Consider the following 15,023-nt stretch of genomic DNA (forward strand, 5'->3'; position numbering starts at 1 on the left):
GCACGGGTGATGCCAGCCCCATAGGGTCGAAGGTTGACATTACCGCGCTAGTCACTTCTCGTTTGGTCGGGGTTCGTGCTTCTACATCCTTTGGGTCTCGAGGATGTGTCCGGAATCCCATCTCGTCCGACTCGTAGAACCACCGCAGGCCCAGGGTCTTTTCTTCCTTCGACCCCAGCTCTATGTTTCCTGGGGTCACACAGCCTGCGAGGCTCGCCAGAATGCAGCGCCTTCTATTGCCCACGCGGCTTCTGGATATCGATGTCTGTAATCCTTGGCATTCTTATTTCTAATGAACAGCGCCGCGCTCGGTGAACAGGCCGCTCCGAATATGACCGACGTCATTCTATACTCTTTTGGAGCGGCCTCGCGTCGATCTTCTCTATAGAGGAATCTTGGGCTGTCGCGGTCCACGTCCCTGATCCTTATCTGCAGGAACCTCTCCTTGATGTCCGCGACAACCACGACGAGCCTTTTCCGGAACCGCAACAACGCTTCGAACAGGGATTGTAGGTCCGAGCTTCGAAGCGGCCGTCATCGCGTCTCCGACCTCTGTCGTCCTCCTTCTGCAAGATGTCGAGCGCCTTCGCCTCCATATCCGTGCTCGGACGCTTGGGTGCGACTCTATCGTGAAGTGCTCCTTCACCTGTCTGTCCAAGGCCTCTTCGCGCATCGATACATGGGCGCAGGTGAGGAAGTTGACCTCTTTCGCGTTGTTGCCATCGAGGCCATGTAGCGCCCATCCCAATTGGGTGAATGAGGCTACCGGCTGGTTCCTTCTGCCCCTGCGCGTCCTTCTGGCGGCGATGAGTCCCCAGTTGTCCTGCCCAATCAATAGTTGGGGGACTTGTTCATCGTGACATAACTGGTCCGCCAGGCTCCTCAGGTGCGCGTAGCCTTCGATGGTCTCCCTCTTCAGTCGCTGGGGTGCAAGGCTCATGTCATCCATTGTGCGTGCTCCGAAGATCGTCCTCTTCTGCCGCTGGTGAAGCCCTCGAACTCGGATGTCAAGCTTCATCGAGTCCTTCTTTGTTAGGGTCTTCCCGCCCACGGTCTCGAGGCGGAGCGTCTCCTTGGGTCCCTTGAGGCCGATCTGCTTCGCCACGCTCGAGTCCAGGAGAGTTACAGTGGAGCCTTCGTCCAGCAGGGCCAGCACCGTCGTCGATCCCGATGGCCCGTATACTTCAACGGGCACCATCTTCAAGTACGCCCTGCTGATCCGTGTGCAGTTGATGGGAAGTCGCACGTTGTTCGCGACTTCCCTGTTCTCTGCTGGCTCTGTCTCCGGCTTCTCGTTGTGTAGCGAGTGGTGATGCCAGCGCTTGCACGTGCGACATGGCGGTCGTTGACATGCTTGCTTCCGGTGCTTACCCTCGAGACACTTATAACATAAGCGCGACTCCTTTGCCATTCTCCATCGTTCCTGCACCGTAGCTCTCTCGTACCTCGGACAATCATACAGCGGGTGTCCTTCCATACACTGCGGGCACGCCAGCTTGTCTCTCAATGCTCTGTCCGAAGTTGCACGCTCGGTGCAGTCGGTTGTGGCGTGCGTCGCCTGTCGCCTCGATGGTTGTCTTTTCGTTGCCACCTCAGCCACGGCGTGTGGCCCGCACCGGTCCGCCATCTTATTTAGGAAGCCGCACATCGTGTTGAGGTCCGGGTCTCCTTCAGTCTTTTCGATGATGTGGTCGTACCACCGGAACCTCAGGATGGTCGGCATCTTGTCGACGATGCTCTTCAGCAGTTCGGGCGACATCAAATATTGGGGTTTCCGCAGCCCCCTGATCGCTGCGACGGTATTGTTAACATTGCTCGCCAGTGAGCAAATGTCGTAGGCGGAGTCGCTTATCGTCGGAAGTCTTCGTATGCGGTCTAGCTCCGCTAAGACTAAAGCGTCCGCCCTTCCATAGCACCGCCGCAGTGATTCCATTACTTCCTCCGGTGTGCTCTCGGAGTACAGCTGGCTACGGACTCCTTCCCTGGCTTGTCCCTTCAGCGCTCTTCTCAGCCGCGCCATGTTTTGAGCGCTTGAGAAGAGTGGAGCGGTATCCTCGTAGACGGCCTTGAAGGCCACCCACTCCCTGCAGTCGCCTTCGAACGTCGGCAACTGGTGCATGTAGTCGGGTTGTGGTGGCAGCTCCTTGGTCGTCGCGCTCCTCACTGCTTCTAATATCGCCTTAGCCAGGTCCCTGTTGCCGCACTCTTCCATGTTGGCCTTGCTGACGGGGCGGTTCTCAATGTGCTCGCTTGCGGGCTCCTTGTCCATACTGCCCGCCGAGGTCTGGACCCAGGCCCTGACCTGGTCCTCCCGGTCCTTTGGCTCTTCTATTATGGAATCATCGTCATCTTCATTTTCGGCTTGGATCAATTCCAGGCGGAGTTTGGCGGCTATAGTGGCTGCTTGTGCTTCTATCAATTCTTTTTCCGCCAGCTCCGCTCTCGCTGCCAGTTCCTTACGTCGTAGCGATTTCTTCGACGCGGGTCTATTTTCACCACGTGTCCGCGTCGTTGTCTCTTCAAGTTTTGTGTTCTGGGTCGTACCGGTCGCGGAGCTCTCGTATGTTTCGTACGACGTCGCTTCTGTTGCCTCCGGACTGGATTCTTGAACCGCAGGTTCGAGTGGCTGTTCCCTCGATGATCCCTTGTTGCTCCTGGTGATCGGCATCGTTGAATAATCGCTGTATCCGGCTCGAAGGACCAGCTGTTGGGTACGCAGCACGTCACCCGTATCAATAAGGCGAGTGACGTCAACCCGGGTTGGACGGGTTTATTAATCTTATAAGATTTCTTGAAATCCTATAAGACGCCGGATGCCCGTCTCGTGGCGATTATTCGTGTCGATCTGAAGCAGTCAATGTAGGGTCCTGAGGTGTACGATATCGTACAAGCTCACTCGAAATTAAAACTCAAAACTTTGCTACTGAACGTAAAACCGAGCCGACCGATCTGTCAATACAACCGAATTTCTTCTATGTTCAATAACCGACGATCTGTTCAATAGTCTTCAATTCTTCAATTCTTCAATAAATGTCTTCGAGGCGCAGATGTCTTTACTCGTGCGTTTTTTGGTGATCTTCGTTCGGAGGGTCGGCGGCCGGCGGTTGGCAGGTAGTCGGTCGAGGGTCGGTCGGTAGGTCGGCAGGTACCTGACAACGTCGCAGGGTCGCTTAACTACCTCGGAATGTTACCCTACAGAGATCTCGTGTAAAATACGGCTCTCGTCGAGATCATTTTCACTATGATCGGCTCGGTTTATTCGATATATCTATTTATTCGCTAAATCTATATACAAGAGCCTTATACTTAACTATTCTATGTCGTATTCCCTATCGATACATGTAACTTATTCTATGCTAAATCTATATTACGCGCCCGTATAAACAAAATACCCGGTCCTGAACACAGATAAATGCTGTTTGTTACATGATTTCGGGACGCGGGCCGGGCGCGTGTCCATTTAAGTTAATGTGCTAATCTTAAAACTATCGGGAATAATAAACCAAAAGTGTATACTATTTATTACAAAGCAACTTACGTTCTATTCTTAATAAAATCTATGTGCACGTTATCCATATCCTTATCTATCTATATGCACTCTATATAATTTATCTATTTGTTATTTATCTATTTGTTATAACTCTATGTCTATGTAACTCTATGTCTATATACGTATCTATATAAATCTATTATAAATTCTATTCAACTTATTCTATAATTATGAGGCGACGCCGCTGTCGCCAACAACATCCATTAGATATGCAAAGAAAACGTAGCCCATAACAAATCTTTTGTGATAAAGTTCAGTCATGTTGTATGAAAAGTGAAATTGAATGAAATAAAATTAATTTAAATGCGATGAGATAAGATAACACTGAAAAATCATGGTATTTTCCTGAGTGTAGACTCTTCGTAATAGCTGCTAGGTCACAAGCAGCGATTTTCGGAACATAGACAGTAATTATAAATTAAAATTGCTTTTACGATTTAATCTCACGTATCATATAATTTCCGAAGTCACACGCCGGGGACTAACGTTATATATAATTGACTACTCATTTATTTATTTCCTTTACTTTAGATATTGTATCCATATTACATTCATTAACAATAATATTTCACATAGAAAATATAAAACAAAACAATAACAACAAACATTGAGATTTTGACAAAATTATGACGAACGTAAAAGTTTTAAAGTTTAAAAATGTTTAACTCCTAAAAGTAATTTTAATTACGTCTACGACTCAAGAAAACCGTAAAAAATATTAAAGACAAAACGAAACGAAGATCAAAACGAAATTGAACGATTGTCATTGCTGCTGTTATATACATTGCTGTTACATACAGTTTCCTCTAATCGTAAACTACTCAAAGGAATTATATTATCAGGACAGAGGGATATCGGCTTAACTTTTTGAATGTAGAAAAATATATTTTCTCACCCTGTCAATAATCCAGGAAAAATAATCAACCTTAAAAGCAATTAGAAGTGGCCTATGTCTATAAAGTTCCTTATAATTTTAAATTTATTACTATATTAAGAGGTGTTAATCTATTGTAATCATTTGGAAAAGTATCGGATTTGTATTTTTTACTGCATCAACAATGCTTACGCATTTCTATCGAGTTTTTTATTCGATTAATTAAAAGCAGATGTTCATTAGTTGGCAAAATTTTAGAGCTATCAGAGGCTTGTATCTATTTGTCTATTCATTTCTAATTTTATATATGTGTGGCGTTTAAGAACGCACCTTTTTTATGATGCGTAAGCCGGAACGCACGAAAAGTGGAAAAAAGGAAGTTAGTCTGTGACACGGGACATTTTTTACCGCCGAAAATTTAAAATGAAAAATAATGTGTTTAATAACTAATATAATATTATTATATTATATTATTATATTAAGTTATTACTTAGAATTGTTTATGCCGCTACAACAATAAAACTCCTATTGTTATGTAAATTTGATTTATTACATATAAAGTTTTGTTAGTTTTGTTTTATATTACGAGTATGTATTGGTTAAATTATTATTCATTTAAAATCTTTTTTGGGTCTGTCTCATATCTGTCGTCTGTCATTGATTAGTCAAGCTCTGCTTTGTATAGTCTTTATTAATGTTATTTTTTTATTTTTTTGTATACTATAAAGAATAAATGTAACTTTTAAGTGCATGTCTTGTCTATTTCTACATTTTTGGTTCGAGCCTAATGAAAGTTTTAGCCGATTCTGTCCTACATATGCAAACCGATTGGTCGATAATTGTTTAATTTAATTAACGCGTAATTATGTCGTTCAATAGTTATAAACCCGAGAAAAATGTACTAGGCTAACTGCAACTACAACCGCTACTTTAAGCTCTTATTCATTGTTATGCACTATAACCATTACATTTTTGTTCGTAATCTATATATATAAAAATGAATTGCTGTTCGTTACTCTCGCTAAAACTCGAGAATGGCTGGACCGATTTGGCTATTTTTGATCTTGAATTATTTGTGGAAGTCCAGAGAAGGTTTAAAAGGTAGATAAATATGAAATAGCTCGGAATTAAATAAAAATAACAATTTTGTTTTCCTTTGATGTCCCCCCCGTCGGACGGATGGATGCCTTTTGTTTGTTTTAAGTTTATTTTATACAAAAGTCTAGGTCTTTTATTTATCGATCGAGGCACTACGAAGTCTGCCGGGTGAGCTAGTCTTCAATAAAGAACTTTCTATTAACTATAATCTGGTGTTAAAACTGAACTATTATTATTTCGCCCTCTGACTCCAGATCTAGCTACGACAATACTCATTATATTAATAATATAATAACATGTTTCCTTGGAAAACATTGTATGTCAATAATTAGTAGAATTCCACGAGTTATTAGCACACGTGTTTTGTCGGGAACAACGTGGAAAATGGCTACTCCCCCGAATACCAGCTTTGATTTGCCCTACGAACATTTTTACCTCGCAGCCTAAATGTTACATTCACACCTGTTTCAGTATGTTAAATTCAACTTTAACTCCTAAAACGTAAAGTCTGTTTTTGTGTTAATTTCAATCAAACATCCCCCTTTCTGTATTTGATACGGAAATTATTTTCAACTATTCGCATGTTTCACAGTCGAGTGACGTAATTATCTATTGGTTGTCATGCGGTGACGCTGTACCGCGGTGCGGTGGTCAATCAAAATTGTGAATATTTTTTTTAGTTACCTAATCAATGAGAATAAAAATTCATTAATTCCGGTAATTAAGTCAATATGTTTTTCTAGTGTTAATAGGCAAACGATATCATAACTTACTGTGTAAGGTAAGTGATTACCGACATACATAGACGCCACAAGGGTAATCCTGAAGCCCACCTTGTGAATTGCGGTTGGGTCTCAATCTGATTGTATAGTCCTCTGAAATTGAAATATAAATTATAGGCTCTGCATTACAATTTTTTTTATTTGTCTTTTAATTACAACATCGACTTTGTATATCTATTTAGAATTTGTATAGTTGTGTTAGGATACTCCGGAAAGGTATCTTGCACAACGCTAGAGTTTTTTCAAATAGTGAGAAAATTCTAGAAGTTCACAATACATTGACTTTGATGTTTACCAATGGTATCACTTATCTCAATGTCTTGTCCCAAAATAACAAACATCTTTTCATATAATTATTTATAAATTTCGAACTTATTCTTAGAAATAAAGCTATTTTTAATACAATATACTGCTGATCAAAAAAATAGGGAGCGTTTTATTATTATTATTATTCCGGCATAAGGTGTTGTCCACACGAGCGTATGGCACGCGCTAGTCCAGATTTATCAGCGTACGTAATTAAAAGGCGACGCATTACCGTATGAATGTGTAGCGTGCCGCCGCGCACCGCAGCTGTCGCGACGCGGATAATGCGAATAACTGCGTTTGATACTTGCTAAACACAATTTTTAATAATTGACGTTTTTAATATTTGTAGACACATAATTAAGAAGCAGTCCCCTCATTTAGTGAAATTGCTTAACAAAATAAAATTAGTATTAAAAACTAGTGAATCATTATATAACAAATAATTAGTTCGGACCGGTGATGAACGTACAGAAAAGTCATTAACAGTAAAACTAATTTTTTAATAATAATGAATAGCGTTCCGTGTATTTTAAGAGCACAGCAAAAATGGACCATTACTAGACTATGTTCATGATTACCTACCTCTATGGGACCGAACTATGTCGAGTCAGTAAAATAAATCCAAAGAGCTTAAAAAGGTACTTGAAACGCATCAACTCAGCAAAAACATAAAATAATATGACAGACTATGAATTCTACACATAATGTTGAAAATGCGTTCTACCCAACGGAAAAAGAACAGATCATGATTTAGATCCATGACAAACAGAAAAGAAAAATAATAGAATCTTCGGAAATTCAATGATTTTCTTGCTATCTCAATGTGAAAAACCATATTCAACAACTTTCATTTGAATAGTACGTGTTTCATTTTATTTGGGAATTTGAAATGCTCCAATATTTTAGGTCTTGCTTCTCCAACAATCTGTAAACAAACCTATCATAAACTACCGAGCACTTAGGTCTTCATCCACAGACATGGCACCATCTTAAAACAGCTATGTATCATTGATACGTATGTATCATTGATACGTATGTATCATTGATACATAGCTGGCTTGGTTGATATTGGTTGAAGTTTATTGTTGATGCTAAAAGCGAAACATGCTATAAATTATTTCTAGATTAAAACTTTTTTATTGATATGAGGCGTAGTACTTGAATTTAAATTCAGCATGAAATGAGTTTATGTCTATTATTTATTATTATTATATTATTCTAAATAATTAATAATTAATTAATTAATTAAAATTTTAGAAAAAATATATATTTTTTTAAATCATATATTGTGTAATTTCTACAAGGTATTATTATACATTTGCACAGTACAAATCATATGGTGACTGTTATTAAAAGTTTCAATGATCAAAACAATTCGGTCGTAGTTGAAATCGCGTGACGTATCGTGATTGTCTAAACGCCGACAGATGTGTGCCGGAATGTAATTGTTTGTTCGTAACTTTACAAGCGGAGTACATTTTATATCATTCTGTAAGCACCCTAATGTTAAGGATTCATTCACCTCGTCAGATGTTCAATGGAGCGAGCCAGGGGTCGGAAGTAGGCTTTTTTTGCAGTTTTTTTTTTCTTAATTTGATTTAGTGTTGCAACGGTTGCTTATTAACTTTCATTTTATTGTTGTTGCAAACTATGTTAATCTGAATTATGACAACAAAAAAATTGTACTTAATTCAGAATTCCGAATATGAAATGACAGCGATGGTATGAACATGTGACGCGTAGAGAAAAGATGCATGTGACTAGGAGATGTATGGAAATGGTATTGCAAGTTAGAGGGGCAAGAGGTCGACCGAAGGTTGAGATGACGGCTGATAGAAGAGAATGGAAGAGAAAAATTTGCTGTGCCGACCCCCCTAGTGGGATAAGGTGGAGAAAAAGATGAGAGAAGAAATGACAGCGATATCTAAGTATCTAGTAGTTACAATATTTGAAGTGGTGGTAAAATTATAATTATTTTTGAAATTAGCAGCCACAGCTCACATGAAGTTAAGCGGTTACCAGAGCTCCAATAGACAATACAACGTAGATGCAGTTGCTTACTTTTAGTCACCGGTTTGAATTTCATTTACATTGGATTAACGACTTTCTGGTCTATAGACCGAGATGTTTTTCGTGACGGTACCCGTAATTACGCTGTAAATTTTGTAGTTCTAAGTTTTACTACGTGACATTATTCCTATATCGTACGAATAGTTCCTAAACTCTGTTAACTTAATAAATTATTACTACTTAGATTTGAACCCTGACATACTTGTAGTCGGGGCCGGATTTAGTGAAGGGCAACCGGGGCCAAAGCCCCGGGGCCTCCAAAAAGGACCACCACAATAGACTTTTGAAAAAAAAAAAAAACTCAAATTCTGACAAGTAAACAATAGTAAACACCTTTTCCTTCTCCTTTGATATTCTTTTTTTTGCTGTTTTACTTAACGTTAAGCTTAACACTAAGATTTAATTTCAGATAACTCTTGTCTCCGATTATATTTATGTATGTCTGTTAAATACTACACATTTCGAGCGATGTCCAGTTTCGGAGTCATTTGGAAGGCAAAGCCAAGTTGGCGTCCGAAATGCTGGGAGTCCTCAACAGAGCGAAGCGGTACTTCACGCCTGGACAAAGATTTTTGCTTTATAAAGCACAAGTCTGGCCTCGCGTGGAGTACTGCTCCCATCTCTGGGCCGGGGCTCCCAAATACCAGCTTCTTCCATTTGACTCCATACAGAGGAGGGCCGTTCGGATTATCGATGATCCCATTCTCACGGATCGCTTGGAATCTCTGGGTCTGCGGAGGGACTTCGGTTCTCTCTGTATTTTGTACCGCATGTTCCATGGGGAGTGCTCTGAGGAATAGTTCGAGATGATACCGGCATCTCGTTTTTACTCGCACCGCCCGCCACCGGAGTAGCCGGCTATGGAATAAGCTCCCCTCCACGGTGTTTCCCGAGCGCTATGACATGTCCTTCTTCAAACGAGGCTTGTGGAGAGTATTAAGCGGTAGGCAGCGGCTTGGCTCTGCCCCTGGCATTGCTGAAGTCCATGGGCGACGGTAACGACTCACCATCAGGTGGGCCGTATGCTCGTCTGCCTACAAGAGCAATAAAAAAAAAATTAAGAGAATCTACGTGGTTTCACAATAAATTATTTATTGGAAAACTCGACTGAAAAAAATTAGTTCATTTTATTTGGAAAATAATTTGGGACCAGGGGGACTCGCTCCTCTGTTGCACCGACGCTTCCGGACCTCTAAATGCGGCCCAGCTCATATTTGTATCGCATTCGAGAATAGGTAGGAAAAAACAACCAATACATGGTGGTCACTGTAATATCCATACTACGTTTAAACTTAATTCTACAGCTAATTCATATCATGAGTATTAGTTCTACTTGTGTGTTTTATAAGTGAACCGTCGAAGGACCACTTGAACAGTCGGTTAGTTCTTTTGTCGTCTATTTTATGTATATAAAAGAGAACGGTCAATTCGTTCCTTGCCGTCTGGGTCTGGTTCGTCCGTCTTTTAGGAAGTCAAAAAAAGTACTGCCTGCCGTTACACACGTACGCCCTCGTTCAATTTCTCAAAAAAAAAAACAAAAATTAGTAGCCTATGTTCATCAGGGACAATGTCGGCTTCTAATGGAAAAAGAATTTTTCAAATCGGTCCAGTAGTTTCGGAGCCTATTCCAAACAAACAAACAAACAAATCTTTCCTCTTTATAATATTATAAGTATAAGTATAGATTCTTGTCAAGTGTCTGTCTTAGTTCTGTGTCTAGTCGTTGTAGGTCTTAAGTCCTGCCAAGGAGGTTGCACGTCACGACAATAATAATTCAAATATAAATTTAACTAAGCACTCAGACATTATACGAAGACGTGCATCTATATCTTCAACATGAAATTTAAACAATTTTCATAAACGAAACAATATACCGACCGAGCTCAATATCGTGTGCGAAGTAGCCAAGTCCAAAGTGAAGTCCTTCAAAGTTTCAACTTAATATTCGAGATTCTCAATTACCTAGACCTCGTGTTTGTTTGTTGATAGAAAATGAAAATACAGTGTACACAATGTTGTAGCAATTTCCAATATTACATTGATAATATTAAGAAGACCATTAAAATTTATAAAATCATTCTCCTTTAAAACGAATTTTTGTTAATTCTTTTAGTTATATCTAAAGCTTTTTTTTTTTATGAATGAGGAATTGCTGGTGACCCAGACGCCTTTCCAGTTTCACCAGGACAGATAGACAAGCAAAGACTCAGCCAGGAGGGGTGGGATTTGCTAAAAGCTGCCCGAGCGTCTCTAAAGGAGACCTAACAACTCAAGTTATTTAGCGCTCGTTAAAAAAACGTTCAAATAGAACAGATGCATTTCCTAATATATGTTCATACGTCAGCGCTTTTAAAACGCGACGCTTTTTTATTGCGCAGTGTTGCATTTTGAGCGCTAAGCGTTGGGCGTTACAGATTACGTCTCATCGAGAACGCCATAAAAGCGCCAACGCCGAGTTTTAACGTAACGTTTTTAAAACGCCCGTGCGAATGAGGCCTAACTGCTTCGCGAATGAATCTACTACTGGATCGGAAGTAGTTATATCCTATTCAGATGAACAGTGTTAAAACGGAGATCGTATTTATTACTTTAGAGTGCGATTTACAAAATTTTCGTTCACAAAATCTAAAGGGGCTCCCAGAGAGCCAGCTGCGTTACTAATTATGATAATACATTAATTTTACACCGCTTCCTGCAACACTAATACTGGAATGCGTGAAATTATCAACAAAATTACATTATTTGGATGTCCACTACAAGGGTTTGTTCGTGAAAACGATGTGCGTACGATAAATATCTGTTGAATTAAATTAAGCTATCAACAAGACCACATGTTAACATTTATATGGTGTTATGGGTTACAATGTGGACAGCTATTAAATAAATCATCGATTTACTGATCACCAGACGGGTTGCGTGTTCTGTTTCTTTTGTAAAAATATTTGTTTTTCAGTTCAAAAGTAAATGAAGAACCTCTTTTTTGGTTTAAAAAAAAACAGTGTGGATGGTTTAGATATATGTAGTTGCATCCGATATCGAATTTATAATATCGAACGTATTTTGTTATTCTCGGTAATTTTAATTAGCGGTAGTTTTAAAAACATTTGTAGACCATAAAGAAGTCTCATTTTTTTTATTGCCGTATAGGCAAACGATCATACGGCCCACCTGATGGTGAGTGGTTACCGTCGCTCATGGACGTCAGCAATGCCAGGGGCAGAGCCAAGCCGCTGCCTACCGCTTAATATACTCCACAAGCCTCGTTTGAAGAAGGACATGTCATAGCGCTCGGGAAATACCGTGGAGGGGAGCTCATTCCAAAGCCGGATTATTACGTTTATACATTTTTTTATTACGATTTAGTATAAGTTATGCTGGCTGCATTTATAATGTTTGAAAAGCTTAAGCGTATCTAGCTACAAGAGAACTTTGTCACTTTCGAGAGACTATTACTTACCTTGCAAAATAAAATTCCCCCGCTCACTTGAAAATATGCTTCCTAAATAATTATCACATAATATTCATTTGAAAATTAATTTTTTAATTGAACTTTTAATATTTTTATATTAATATTATTTAAATAAAAAAATATGATGGTACGATTCCGTGTTTTCTCTTCTTATTCTTCTGTTTGATTTTGGCTCGCGCGGCTTGCGCATTTGCCACAAAGCAAAATAAAAGCTTGGGAACTACGTAACAAAAAAAAATTTTTTTTTTTTTTTTTGAACGTATTCGCAAGGGAGAGATTAGGAAAGTTAGAGAATATATGAAGATACATATATAAATAAAATTAAATTAAATATGTGCATCATTAGATAATATAAATAAAGACAATAAACTGTATACATTAGGAGAATTCATAGATAAAAGACACATAATGGAAGTAGGAAAAGGAATACGTAATGAAATCAAATTTAAATAGAAAGAAGAGCAATCATTTAGAGAGAGCAAGAAAATAATAATGCGTAATATTAAATCGTCGATATATAGCGATCAATATCTCAATAATATAACTCGTGTAATGAAAAAACGTTCCTTTCAGCTTTCAAAATTACAATACAAACACGTCGATTTTTTGTGCACTCTTATCTATACTAATATTATAAAGCTGAAGAGTTTGCTTGTTTGAACGCGCTAATCTCAGGAACTACTTGTCCCATTTTAAAAACTCTTTCAGTTTTGGATAACCCATTTATTGAGGAAGGCTAAAGGCTATATAACATCACGGTAAGGCCAATATAAGTGGAGCACCAATAAAGAATGTTTCAAAATAAGGGTTTAAATAGCTTCTTAACATTCTATAATTCAAAAATATTTTCACTTTCTACGTAAATGAAGAGGCGGGTAATATTTAGCGTTATGCCAAAGTAACTATACCACGTGAACGGAGTCGCGGGCAAAAGCTAGTAATTACTATATTTGTACAACAACACAAATTGAATAACAGGACTGACTATTCAAACCTCATTAATCACTTGATAGTAAACCAGGGTACCGATTGACTCATTCCCCTAATTCCTTCGAAGGAGGGAGCAACAGGTGACGCCTTGACCTGTTTCTTGAGGGGTGACTTACCTTGGATCACATATCGTACACTTGCTTCGTTCACCTGTTTTTGTAATTGTTTTTTTTTGTAGACCGGAAAGAAAATAATTTTAATACGCTTTTTTTTAGCTTGTTCTTGTATGTAACGGAATCTTTGAGCGTCATTTTCACTGAATCAAGATGTCTGATTGACTCAACGCATTAATGTCATATGACAGTACAATACATTTATAACTTCGCTTCAACATCTTAATTAGTATCAACATATTAAAAAAAAACTTAATTGTTATTTTTCAGTTTGCTATTTAAACATTTTCTTTTAGATTTTTTTTTTTTTATTGCTTAGATGGATGGACGAGCTCACAGCCCACCTGGTGTTAAGTGGTTACTGGAGCCCATAGACATCTACGACGTAAATGTGCCACCCACCTTGAGATATAAATAAGTTCTAATGTCTCAAGTATAGTTACAACGGCTGCCCCACCCTTCAAACCGTAACGCATTACTGTTTCACGGCAGAAATAGGCGGGGTTCACAAGTGGTCCTACCACCAATAATAATGTAATACGATACTACATATTATTTGATTTCAATTTTGTGTAATTATCCCAATTATATTCATGAAATTGTCTTGAAAAGCTTAATAAGTCTTTTATTTCCGTCATTTATTATATTTTTAGAAGAAGAAAAAAAGTAATTTATCAGTTTATTTATCATACGTTATTCCCAGTCAAGAATACGTTAACACCAACTATGCTTATCGTTTTTTTTGTTTTTAAATATTCTATCATAAATTGTTTTGATATTTAAATTGTTAAACGAAAAAAACGTGTGACTGCAAAGAATAATTGTATAATATCCCGCATTATAAAGTTAGTTTCAGGTACTACACTATAAATATGTAGGTATTATAAAAAAATAAAATCAGTCATCTTTAATCGAGTGGCGAAATGAAAGCATTTGAGCAATTGGTACGGCACAGTAGTTGGCGAATTCGTACAAAACAATTCAAAGGTAAAGAGCCCGCATATCGCTTGGACCATTGCTTACACAGATAAGTATGGTGGCACGACAACACAATGTCACCCTTCCATCGAAGCGTATGAACGAAAAAGTGCTCTACAAAATTTCAAAAGCATCCGTTTAAGTCAGGATATTTCACTTCTTACCACTCAATTTATATATTAATACGTGAATCAAATTTTTTACCCATACTTACGAAAATTGCGCGGACGGAGGAGTATGAAATTTCCCAAACTTATAGAGAATATAGACAAGGAGAAATGGTAATAATTTTTTAAATTATGCATAATTTTTTTTTATTACATCATTAAAATAACATCATACACACTACCTTAAACATTTGTTTATTGTTAAAGCTGTGTGACCACATTGAGAATGGTTTAATATTGTTTGTCTTTAGTATTATTTGTCTATAGTCTATGTAGCCTTGGCGAAATCTGTGATTATAGAAGTTTGGTCGTTGACAATAGAACCATAATAATGTTCAAACTTATAATTTCAATTAATTATGGTCGCATTTCGACCACTGGGCGACCACTAGTCCAAGTAAAAATGTATATGGTATCAATCCAAGTAAAAATGTATATGGTATCAATGAAGTTCTAAAGTTTTTTTTTGTGAAAACAGAAAGAAAGGTCAATTTTGTAGGTTAATTTAAATAAATTTGAAAAAAAAAGTTTTGAACTATAAACAATCTGCACATTTTTTGTATGCATTTATTTATATGCTATTCGTTTGCTAAGCTAGTCCCGATTACTTGTGAACCCTTAAT

The sequence above is a fragment of the Bombyx mori genome, chromosome 25 (genome assembly GCF_030269925.1).
Source record: "Bombyx mori chromosome 25, ASM3026992v2".
NCBI lineage: Eukaryota > Metazoa > Arthropoda > Insecta > Lepidoptera > Bombycidae > Bombyx > Bombyx mori.